Source organism: Ctenocephalides felis, unplaced genomic scaffold (assembly GCF_003426905.1).
Source record: "Ctenocephalides felis isolate EL2017-DRISC unplaced genomic scaffold, ASM342690v1 CF-g0.4_SCAFFOLD_01231, whole genome shotgun sequence".
Taxonomy (NCBI): Eukaryota; Metazoa; Arthropoda; class Insecta; order Siphonaptera; family Pulicidae; genus Ctenocephalides; species Ctenocephalides felis.
Genome location: NW_020537385.1, coordinates 12,703 through 26,026, shown reverse-complemented (window position 1 = coordinate 26,026; position 13,324 = coordinate 12,703). Strand labels below are relative to the sequence as shown.

The window sequence follows — 13,324 nt, the reverse complement described above, 5'->3', positions numbered from 1 at the left end:
ATGTATGGATACAATTTTTGTCGGCGTTTATGGAAGCACGGTTAACCGATTTGAATTATTTAAACACCATTCGGTTTCTTCTGATAACTAGATGTGCTGATTAGTTTTTGCAAAAGTTGGTCCAGCCGTTTTGCAGATACGAAGCAACGAGTGCATAAAATGGAAATCGAAAATTTTAAGAGTACGGAGCATCCGATTTGAATCATTCAAAAAACATTTAATTCAAAATGATTGGGAGAAATGATGATTAGCTTTATGCAAATATAGGTCCAACCGATTCATTAAGTTTTGTTTATTGACTTTTCATGTGAACTTATATAAACGTCATCGTCAAATTTATTATTATTATTTAAGCTCTTATCTTTTGTCTATAAAATACAAAAAATGAAGGTTACTGTATTTATAATAATATATTTAAAATTATTTCATGTTCTGGGAATATTTTATCACGAACGGAAAGTTCCAGCAATTTGCCTTAAAGCACAATGCCATACACCACTATCATATTCATGGTACTGAAGGATAAAAATATCATTTATTGAAACGAAAAATTTAATTAGATGAAACTAGATTCAGCAAATTTGTTGAGATATCTTTAATTTTTAAAAAATAGCAAAAAGGAAATAAAAAGAGGAAAAAGTTAAGACATTATTTATTTATAGAAGTTGTTGAACTTTTTATTTTTGCATCGATTTGAGAACTTCTGTTTTCGTACAAATTTGTCACCGCTCTTGATGATTATAACGGATTTTTATGTATATTTTTACTTTATTTTCAAAAGACCTGTTTTCAAGTGTAAATATTAGGTCTCTTCTTTGCGCGTTTTTATCGGATATAATATTGGAATAAACATCTGAATAAGAGTCAGTATTATTTGCAACTTTACACGTGTAACTCACTCATAAATACTTCATTGATAGCAACTCAATAAATTATTTTTGAACTTGTCAAGTAAATATGCAAAAATACATTATATATGAGTGAAATGGATAAACTTTAATTTGCAAAATTAAAGGTGTTACTTATGATATTGGTAATTACTTATCGTCAATTAAAGTAAATCTATTGCAAAATTTTTAGTGGTTACAATTTTATCGTTCTGCTATATATTCAGAACTTCCAATTTTTATTATTCTAATATGTGTAAAATTGTGCAAAAAACAATTGTAGGTATTGCAATAATTTTTCTGATCGTTATTGGTGAAACTGCAGGACAAGGTAAGCCCAATGGTTCCACATTATTTCAACTTTTATTTTTAAATATTTATAAGTTGTGCATCATCAAACTTTTGTTTTTGTTGCTATCTGTTAACTACAAAAATAAAAAAAGAGTGCGCGTAAGGTTCACACGCGATTGAAGTAAAACTTATTTTCTACTGTACAAAATGGCTCTTAAGTAAGAATAAATACATCATATAACAATTTTGAATAATGTTTATTAGTAATATGGTAATACTCGTGATGCACACATTTATTAGTGTCAACCATTATACATATTTATATAATGATAAATTATAAATTATATATTTATAATAGCATTAAAAATATGTATAATATTTAAAAACAATAATGTAATTAAAGTCATACTTCAAAAATGACACGATCGGTTGTCATTGTAATTAGTATTTAGAAATGAACATTCATTAGAGAAATGAAGTAATTGCTGATTAATAAATTCTATAATATTCGTTTACACAGTGAATTATGTTAAACAATGCCTAAACAAATATTGTTTTAACAATTTCACTTATCATGCAATAATTGTGTTTCAGAAACTTCGTATAATTAAAATTAACATACATTCATTGACTGCTTGTATTTTTTTACTTTTTCGCTGTCGATATAATCTCATTCTATGAACAGCTGTAATATCTGTTTTGCCTAAAAAAATATTTTCATTTTAATAACTTCAATGGTTTATAGAAACTACGAATAATATAGAAATAATTTCTAATCAATGAACTTACGTTTAGTACACGGCACAAATCTTTCATTTGTTTCATTATTTTCAAGAAACGGGGTAAAATATTCTTCTGATTCAGGCATTTTTCATTAAATCAAGATTTGTACTACAATGTAATTTTAAAATGTTTATTTATCTATGTCGATTTCCTTGTTGATATCAGTACGCATACAACGTTGTTGCCGGCATGCATACAACGACAGATCTCTATTCTCATACACGACGACTAATCACAATCGAGCCGTATAGAAATGATTTAATCGAGAGCGAATGACGAACAGTTCGGTGGTAACGGACTTCCGTTGCATTTGTACGGATTTACACCCTAGTCGCGCCTATAGAAGTTTTACTTCAAAAAATCTGTTCACATACACACACATACACTCTTTTTCCAAATTTCATCTCGTTCGATTCAGAATGGCTTGAAACGTCGAGAAGACATAAAATTAGCAAATCGGTTTATGAAAACATAAACTTTTTCGGAAAGTTTTTATGATGTTTCCAAAGTGTTGTAGTAGTTCCCCTGTATGGTCGTCAGTCCAATCTAATTTTTATGAAACTGAGAAATTATTTTACATATTAGTCGCAAATTGTTTCTGAAAAATTTATATTTTAAAAATTCGATTTTGACATTTTATAAGAAATTTCTTTTGTATTAAGTTTGTTAATTGTGACTACATTGTTAAATATTAAATTTCTGATCACACTGTGAAACCAAAATGCATGAGTTAAAAGTTTTTTTTTGTAAATCTATAAAATAAAATGCTTACACTTATCAATCTGTACAGTAAAAGTTATCGACTACTTTTTTATATATTATCTTTTTTTCTTTGCAATTAATTTTAATAGTTTATGCATTAATAGGCTTTTAACTATACAATAGTAAAATTATTAATTTTTTTTCATAATTTTTTATGAGTAAATTTCATAAATGTTTGCCGCATACCATTTTATTTATATAACGACAATTTGATTAATTTAACATTTATTATACTTAACTGTAGGTAGTACTATAAATATTTTGTCTTGTATCTATAACATATTTTGTTATTAATTTAATATTTTAATATGATTCAATGAATGAATTCAATGATTTCAACGAATATGCGATTCAATAAGATTCTCAACATTAACCGGGAATACCAGTTTACCTTCAAATATTTTTTTCTTCATATGTGAATAATTACTGACTACTGATATCAGTAATATACATACCAATAATTTCATAACTGTTTGTGTTTAGTTATTTTATTTTTTATTTATTTCAATAAGATACGTGGGGTCCTCTGTTTTTTTATTTATTTGTATTAAATTAGGCAATCATTAGAGAAAAAATTATAGAGTAGAGTAAGTATAGTAATCGCAAAAAAATCGAAAACTAGTGGGGCGCATGGCATCGTGCCTTAAGGCAAATTGCTGGAACATTCCGTGTCATAAATTATTATTTTTTAAAAACGATTAACATTTTTGAAAAAAATGTATTTAATAAAAAAATAGATTTTTGAGAAACTATAAATTTGACAAAAAATTACTTTTTTTTGAAAAAAAAAATGTTTCTGAAAAAAAAATGTTTTCTTTATTTTGACATATTTTGGAAATTCTGAACTTTTTTTCAAAGCAATCGTACTGCTTTAACTGCATAGAGACGAAATGTCAAAGCGCGTAAGCGCCGCGTCGCCGTCTAACGAATAAACATTGGTACGGAAACCATAGCAATGTGAACAAAATTTATACTTATTATTAAAATTCTGTAAAATATCTGATAATTTTATGCGCATATGTCTAATGATCAATTTTGACCGCCAAATAGCACTTTTTTTTACTTTTTTTATTAGATCTCCGAAACCGCTAGACCTGCTTTCATGAAAATTTGGTAAGTTCTTCATCTTGTCAATACAAGTAAAATGTTTTTTGAATTATTAAAATCGGACGCTCCGTTCTTTTAAAAACTGAGATACCATTTTTGGCACTTTTTGCCCCGTATCTTCGGAACGACTAGACCTGCCTTCGCCAAAAACTAATTCACCAATGGATGTATGTGAGTGTGTGTGCATGTGTGTGTGCGGATACAAATTTTGTCGAAAATTTCAGGAGTACGGATCAACCGATTAAAATGATTCAAAAAATCCTTCGATTCGTATTGATAAGGAGACGTGATGATTCATTTTTGGCAAAGGCAGGTCCGGTGATACGGTGCAAAAATAATTTTATTTGTATTGGCAAAATGAAGTACCGTTTGAGTTTTTGCAAAAGTAGGTCTAACAGTTTCAAAGTGAAAAAAGTAAAAACAAATGCCATTTGGTAATCACCATTATACTTATCAGCACATCAAATTATTAGATATTCTATAGAGAGTTTAATAATAGTATGAATTTTGTTAACATGTTCTGCTGCGATACGGCGCTTACGCGCTTCGATATTTTTTCTCTTAAACAGCCACACAACATGATTGCTTTGAAAAAAATTAAATTTCAGAAAAATTCAAAGTGTAAAAAAAATGTTGAAATATAGGAAAAATATTTTTTTTTAAATTTCAAAATTCTCAAAGTAATCAAATAATGTTAGAGGGTTTTTAAAAAAATTAATTTTTGATACGAGAAGTTTCAGCAATAGACATTACTGTTATTTCAGTTCCACTTTTGTAAAAATACTTTATGCCTAAAATTTTTTCTGATCGAAATTACTGAGATTATATTCTGTTCGAAATTCATATCATAAAGTTTCTAAATTACGATTTTATGAAAAAATCAAATTTATGCAACATCAAGTAAAAGATTTCACTCAAAACTAGTTCATTGCACAGATCAAGAAAGATTTTCAATCAATAAATATTTCCATTTACTTCATATTTTGTTGAAAATTCTCAGATTAATGAAACTATTTTGTGTGTTTTTATATTCTGAAATATTAGCAAAAACGTGTAAAATACATAAAAAAGTATGTGTTTCAATATTAAACACACACCACGCTATAATATAGCATGATTGTTCCTCTTACGTATTATAGTGTTTGAGTTGCCATTAACCATATTACATAATAGTACGATTATTCGGTTATTAGTCTAATATAACTGAGAAAAGTTAATGATTGCCATTGTCAATAATCATGAGAAATTTAAAATATATTTTTTATGATTTTATTTAATTTTTTTAAGTGTATATTTTAAGACTGACTAAGTGGCATTTGTTTACGGTATCTTGCATCTTGCCATAAACAATTTTTATTTGTTTGCATTTTATCAGCTTATTTTTTATATTTATATAAATCTTCAGTCAAAAAAATTTTTATTCTATAATATATTAATTTTTAGATTTTGAGGAATGCCTGCAGCAGTGCAAAACACCGCAAAATTTTTTTGGAGCATGTATTAGCATTCGTTCTTGTGATTCTCTCATGAAACTACTTCCAACCTCCAGAGATGATGAAAACATATTAAATTACTTAAAACAATCAGCTTGTGGTTTTGATCAACTAGGACCCAAGGTAATGTAAATTCAAATTGAATATTTTTATTTAAATTTTTATATACTTATACTTGCCACGATGTCAGTAGCTAAAGTATTGGCAACAAACGTTAAAGACATTCACAAAGAAAGCGTCTATATGTCAAACGCAACCCGAAACGAGACTAATAGAAAAACATTTGAAATTGTAATGAACAATACAAGGATAGCAACCCACCTATACATATAGGCCCTCCCACAGTTTGGAAATTCAAAATCATAAACAAAAACCATCCAAGTGGAAAGTACAAGAACCAAGTGAACTACAAAACATTTTGCGGAAAGAACTATTTACAAACGCACTAATACTACTTACCCTATAACAAACCGGATAATAACTAAGTACTGGATGTTGCTGCTTTCTTATTTGAATAAATCCACGATATTTCTCGTACTAAAATCAGAGAAACAGCCAAACATGAAACAGAACTACAGACCCAACAGCCACCTCACAACAATGAGCGATCTAACTAAAATTTTACGGCTCAAACTCATCAACAGACACATAACACAAAACAAAATATACTAGATACACACCACCAGGGTTCAAAAAACAGCAATCGACATCAGATCCAACTTATAGAAATCACCGTACTTAACTTTAAAGACAAAACCATACCCGATAATATTGGTCGACTTCGAGAAGGCATGTGGATGAGAGGAAATTATTGAACCCTAACTTTTCACCCTGCATAACAATATTATTATTTTCATTTTCTTCTAAACCGCATCTTCTCAGTACATATTGACAATTGGCATTTAACAGGGTGCAACGGGAGTAACGCAAAGCTTCATCCTGGGACCGCCTACATATGCGACATTCCCACTGACGCAAACACAAAATTATCGACATTCACAGACTACTGATTGCAAAATTGCAGAAACACAAAGACATACTAACAGATCACGCCAACAAATGGTTCATAAACGCCACCAAACTGACAGACATGGACAAAATAAAAGTGATTCTAAAAAAATACAGACTACACAGAACAGGGCACTGCAACTGTTACTATCCTACCGAACACATTTGTAAACAGTCAGACATACCAACAGCACACGAATAATCTAATAAGCTAACGGAGAATTTTTACCTCAAATCTAGAATCGCGACCATAGTACCTCCGGCAATTTAGTCATTAGATAGTCTGGCACGGCAAAAATGTCTTGTCAAACTATATCCCTATCAACCAAAAGCGGTAAATGGAACACACTATCAATGGAAAATATGTTGGTATTTTTTTCAGATTTGTTTTGCCACACCTATATCATATACTTTAAATTTTTGTCTACGAAAGTACTGTTATATTATATATAGCAGTATATTACATGATTGTAATGAAATATTTATTTCTGAATTGAATTGATTTGAAAACACGCATGGATTATAGGAAAGGATCCCGTAACGCCGGACGGCACCTAGCGCCGGACGCTCTAAGCGAGTATAGATCTTTTTATTTCAAAATACAAGTGAAAGGTAGAATATTGATACATTTACATTTGAGTGCAAATATAAAAGTAGTACTTGATTTTTATCCGTAAAATGATCTTTTAAACAATTTTAGTAGGTGCCGCTAAATGAACGAAAATGTCTGTCCCTTAGCACCGGACACTAAGTCGTCCCTTAGTGTCGGACAGAAGAAATATTGATATTGCTTGTGAAAATTTACGTAGTTATTTCGATTATTTGATTTTGTTCAGTATGAGTGCTAACGATCACTGCTTACCCCCATTTTTCGTATATCCTAGTCAAAGAATGAAGAGCTTATGGTGAATGCACCAGCTGAGAGCATTGGTGTGGCCCAGCCAGAAGTGTGATGAATAGTGACTTTTTTGCAATATCTAAGAATATTCTTCAAACACACATGTGCAGACATTCCAGAATGTGGAGATGGCTACATATGTGGTTTTGAAATGTCCGGTACTAGGTGCCACTTTTTAAAATCATATTTTTTTACCAAAGTTTGATTGATAGTATTAATTATTTTTCATTTTTGTTAATATAGTTTTGTTTATTTAGTTAATTTATTTAATTTAGTTTGATTTCTAACTTTGTTATCTAACATAGGTCATAAGTTAATGAATATTTCATAAAATATTTTTTGATTTACTTATAAATAACCTTAGGTGTCTGCCACTAGGCGACTTCCGCCTAATAAATAGTCCCATATTATATACATATCTTCCTGTATTTGTGATAGTTATTATTTAGGAAAAATACTCCATAATAATTGTAGGTATATTATATATTCATTGTATATCAATAAGTAATTAATGTTAAAGTAGTTACTCATATTTATGTCCTGAATGAAAAAAATGTATGAAACAAACATATTTATATTGTTAATACGAAATTTGTTAGGTATGTTGCCCTGTTGGGCATTCTCCATTTGATGAACCAAACCCAGAAAAAAATGAGAAAATTGAAAACAGATTTGAACTTCCTAGTGGTGAATTGCAGCAATGTGGAAACAGAAGTAGAAACTTGCGGGATCACGGTGGATTTGCATTCATAGGTGGAATTACATCTAAGCAAGGTAATAAAATTAATTTATATCATATTTATATAAATTTGATTCGGTAAGAAGGAGGAAATTTAATGAGATAAGCATAGGTCTTGTAATTACAAAGTTTTAGGTTCTAGTATCGTTCACTTCGAAATATATATCTAAAAATAATTTCAAGTGAAAATATATTTTGGGGCTAAAATATTTAATCTATAACAACCACTTGGTTGGCTTTCCTATAACAATAGGTAATGAAATTATGTCCCAAGACTAAGAACTTAGACTAAGGACTTATTGAACACTAAGGATAGTTCTGATTGCTGTTCAAAAAAAAAAATCTAAAACTAGATGAAATATTTTAATGTTTCTTGTTTTGTGTGTCCATTCGTTGTATTGTTTACTACTTTTCAGTACACTGTATTTTTTTAATTTGGATATTTTGTAATGTGATTATTTAATATAAAATAAAAAAAGTTGTCTGTATTGGGTGTGCGGCATATGTTTTCAAATGTACTTTTTACCGCTGGACACTAATCTAAAGTCAAAATTGCGGGTAAAATTGGAAATTGAAAAAATAATAAAAATTGACAAAATTTTCGATCTAGTATTTCTTCTGCATGATACTTAAGATATAATAATTTTAGTAGTCACGTAAATGATCTACTATTTTTTTGTAGAATACAGCAGTATTTTGCCAATACATTCTTAACTTCCCATAGGGTAAGTTATAGTAATCGCAAAAAATTGAAAATAAAAATTTTTATATATCTTTACGTTTCAAAAGTATCTGAACATTTTGGCATACCTTAGAAAAAATGGATGTACGTGTGTGTGTGCGGATACAAATTTTTGTCGACGATTTTGGGAACACCGATCAACCAATTTGAATAATTCAAAAAAACATTCGATTAGTATTGATGAGGAGACGTGCTGATTAGTTTTTGGCGAAGGCTGATCGAGAAGAACGGAGCAACCGATTTTAAGAATTCAAAAAACATTTGACTTGTATTGAAAAAATGAAGAACTGATTAAATTTTTGAGAAGGCAGGGCTAGCAGTTTCGGAGATCTTTGTTTTGTTAGACATCGTTTGTTTGTTAGACGGCGACGCGGCGCTTACGCGCTTCTATATTTATTCTCTAAGCATTTAAAGCAGTGCGATTGCTTTAAAAAAAGTTCAAAATTTCCAGAATATTTCAAATTAAAAAAAAAGTTTTTTTTAAAAAAAAGTTATTTTTTTTAAAAAAAGTTATTTTTTTTCAAAAATTTAAAATTTCTCAAAAATCAATTTTTTTCAAAGAATCTTTTTTTATAAAATTTAATTTTTGGTACGGAAAGTTTCTGCAATTTGCCTTAAGGCATGATGCCATACACCACTAGTTATATATACAATTTGGAACATAGTTTCAGATCACTCAGGGGCAATGGGGAAAAAATATATTTGCAAATTACTACTGAATTATACAAAAAAAATAATAGATATTTTAATTGAAATTCAATACTCATTTGAGGTGAAAAAAACAGTAAACGACAGTAATTATAAGATTTTGATTAGTATGCAGAAAAATGACTAGATCCGAGATTTGTCGTTTTTTTTACATTTATTCAATTTTTTGCCATTTGACCCCCATTTTGACTTGTGTTTGGCGGTAAGCACTAAATTGGAAAAGATAGGTCGTACACCCTATACAGACAACTTTTTTATATTGTGGATCTGTGTAATTATTGATGATATTTCATAATGTATTGCCCAAATTTTTAAACTAGTTTTTTTTTTGAACTTCCCGTAGGGTAAGTTATAGTAATCGCAAAAAAAATCGAAAATAAAGCTCGACTCACATACACACACATTTTTTTTCTATATATTGTCTCATTCGATTTAGAATGACTTGAAACTTCGAGAAAACATAACATCAGCAAATCTGATTTTTTGGCGAAAACAAACTTCTTCGGGAAGTTAAAAATCGTATTTTATGTGACATGTAATATTTAATTTCATGTTTCACGTAACTACTATCTGTATTAGCTAGGTAAAATAAAATTAAAGAAAATATGACGAATATTGAAATAGAAAAAATAATGTACATATTATGAAGTTGTGTATCATGTACTCATTTACGCTCAACGCTGCTTTTATAAGCAAAACTTGAAAATGGAATGTTAGATGTTAGATGTCACCGCATCGTGTACCTGGGGCACGTTAACCTGTAATCGCCGCACAAACCTGAAAGGATTTTGCTTGTTTCGGTCGAAACGTCGTTTGGGCAAGATCATACTTTACAGGATCATTTCTGTAGTATGTCTTCACAATCTCTTCACTCAAACGTGGAGTTGATGCGACCTCGACGATGAGTCGTAGCATCGCACCCTGAGCGTGAGAAAGGTGATCAAACTTCATTTGGAGTTTGATCATCATCGATGACCGTTCGCCAAAATCCCTCGTGGATTCTGGTCATGGGTGTGATGCTTTCTGAGAGGTCTCTTTTAAACTTTATATTATTGTATTATCTTGACAGCGTTTCAATAACAACGACGCCCCAATTTTATGCACTTTTAATGTTTCTTCTTATTCAAAGGAATGATAGATTTTAGTAGTAAGCTCATAAATCATGGTTATTGTATACTATATTGTAATGTATTGTAATAAAACAGAAATAAAAACTAAAAAAAACTAAGGAATGATAGATACAAGGACAGTTAAAGTTTCAGCGAGATACAAAAAACGTCAACTTATTTTTAAATTGATTGTGAGCCCGGTCAATTTTACTTCTGCGCGTAAAGCAGATGTGATGACCAACCACACCACAGAACCTACAAAATAAAATGCATTTGCAGCATGCATCGCTAATCTATATATTTTATACTTTTTATTCCATTTTTCATTCTAATTGAATCAGGGTTACAATAATTAATAACTTAACAAAATTGTTTAAAAATGTTATAAAAGAAATCTCAAATGTCCTCATCGATCCGATGCGAGCTAAAAAAAATGGCACAAGGTCAAAAGTCAAAAAATGACCTTTTTGCGAAAAAGCAACAAAATTTATTCCAGGGAGTTATAATTTACAAATGTTTCGACATCTTTTTCGTCTCGCTTTTCTCGATCTTCTTCTTCTTCACTTTGAGTATAAGCTTTTCCTGGTTTAAAGAAATGAATAATTTGTTCAGTTCGAGTTCGAGCAGTTCCTCGCAAATAGTCACAAACAAATCACGGTTCATTTCAATGTTCAAAACTAAATTTACTGTTAAAAAAATATCAGTTAAACATGCTAATAATGATGCTGATGACTAATTATTGAAACAGCGATGAAGCAATTTAGTGTGACAAAGTACTTTTGTAGTTGGTGAAGATATTGATTTACTCATCTTACATATTGCTCGAACTCCAACTGAACATTTTTTTAAACCAGGAAAAGCTCATACTCAAAGTGAAGAAGTAGATCAAGAAAAACTGTACATTTGAAAATTACGACTCCTAGGAATAAATTTAGTTGTTTTTTTAGTTTTGCCAACAAATTCACAAATATTATTTGTAAGTGTTCCGAATCAAATAAAATCACAACAGACCCCGTGAAAAAAAACGAGCTAGCACACAACTTACTTTTCAAAGATTTTCGATATTTAAAACGATGACTCTGCGCGAAAACAGTAGTATTGTTGCATTTTGCACATAATTTTATGCTCACTGCAATATTGTTTAGGTGCGAAGCTAAAATTCGCAAAAAGGTCATCACCACAATAATATGAAGTTAAAAGAAACCTCTCAGAAAGCATCACACCCATGACCAGATTCCACGAGGGATTTTGGCGAACGGTCATCGATGATGATCAAACTCCAAATGAAGTTTGATCACCTTTCTCACGCTCAGGGTGCGATGGTATGACTCATCGTCGAGGTCGCATCAACTCCACTTTTGAGTGAAGAGATTGTGAAGACACACTACAGAAATGATCCTGTGAAGTATGATCTTGCCGAAACGACGTTTCGACCGAAACAAGCAAAATCCTTTCAGGTTTGTGCGGCAATTACAGGTTAACGTGACCCAGGTATACGATGCGGTGACATCTAACATCTAACATTCCATTTTCAACTCTTGCTGTTTATAGAATGAGTGTTGTAAGTATTATGCGCGTTTATTCTATAGTTAGAAAAGTGCATTAGGTGAACGAGTTCCTATAACGAGTACATGATGGAACTTCATAATATGTCATTTATTCCAATTCAGCATTTATCATGCTTTCTGAAATTTTATTTCAAACTTGATAATTGATATTTATCTAGCTAATGCAAATGGTAGTCATATGAAACATGAAACAAAATGTGGCATAAACAATATTTAACTTTTTGAAGGAGAAGTTTGCTTTTACGAAAAAATCTGATTTGCTAGTTTTACGTTTCCTCAATGTTTCAAGTCATTCTGAATAGAAAAAAAACCAAATTTGAACTAGTGGTTCAAGGCAAATGGCTGGAACTTTCCGTACGTCCAGTAATGAAATTAAATAGTTTCCACTATATGAAATAAATATTAAATAGTTCCAAATGTATTATTATAAACGCAGTAAATTTCATAATTTTTAATATTTTATAGACAAAATATAAAGGTTTATAAATTCAACGACGATATTTATATTGGTTTACATGAAGAGTAAATAAATAAAACTTAACCAACCGCATTTGAAGTGAAGGATATTAATTTAGGGTTTAATTAATGCGAAGGATTTAATTAATACTAATTTTTATAAGAATTGTATAAAACTAAATAATTAAAAGTTAAAAATTATTAACTATATAAATGAGCTTTAGAATTTTAGCTGAAAATTTTTCTTAGAAGATAAGATATTTTTTCGAAATTTTTAAATAAAAAAATGCCCAAACTAGTTGGTATTGTTATTTAGCCTTGAGGCAAGTTACATGAACTTCACGATATGTGTAAATAATCGACTTAATCAATTCAATTCAATTCAAAGACTATATATTTCAATATATAAAAGTATGTACATTGCATATTATAACATGGGTTTATTACCCGTAGGTATTGTATCCTTCATTGGATTTGGTTTTTCAAACAATAATTAAAGTATATGTAAAACTTTTTGACAAATCGTGTGGCAAAAAAAAGGAAAGAAACTTTCTCCCCCAGAAAAAACCACAAAGCAATATTTATAATAATAGTTAATTATACAAATAAAAAGAAAAACAAAAAAATAAAAGATTTATTCTCATCCAAGTATCAATTACCGCTATGGGTCGATCAGTATATATTTTGGCATGGCGTGATTGCCATACCAAATATCGTCTCTTGTGTATTGGCCGAGGCCCGCGATGTTAACATTAGGATGATCCCCACATTTT

At 30.0% G+C, this 13,324-nt stretch overlaps 2 non-coding genes across 2 annotated transcripts; one reads left to right on the top strand and one right to left on the bottom strand.

The window, feature by feature from the left end:
• Nucleotides 1-10,237: 10,237 nt before the first annotated feature.
• Nucleotides 10,238-10,450, top strand: LOC113369322. The gene has a single exon (XR_003366466.1). It is a non-coding gene; the product is annotated as a small nucleolar RNA U3 (small nucleolar RNA).
• Nucleotides 10,451-11,729: 1,279 nt separating this feature from the next.
• Nucleotides 11,730-11,942, bottom strand: LOC113369326. The gene has a single exon (XR_003366470.1). It is a non-coding gene; the product is annotated as a small nucleolar RNA U3 (small nucleolar RNA).
• Nucleotides 11,943-13,324: the final 1,382 nt, after the last annotated feature.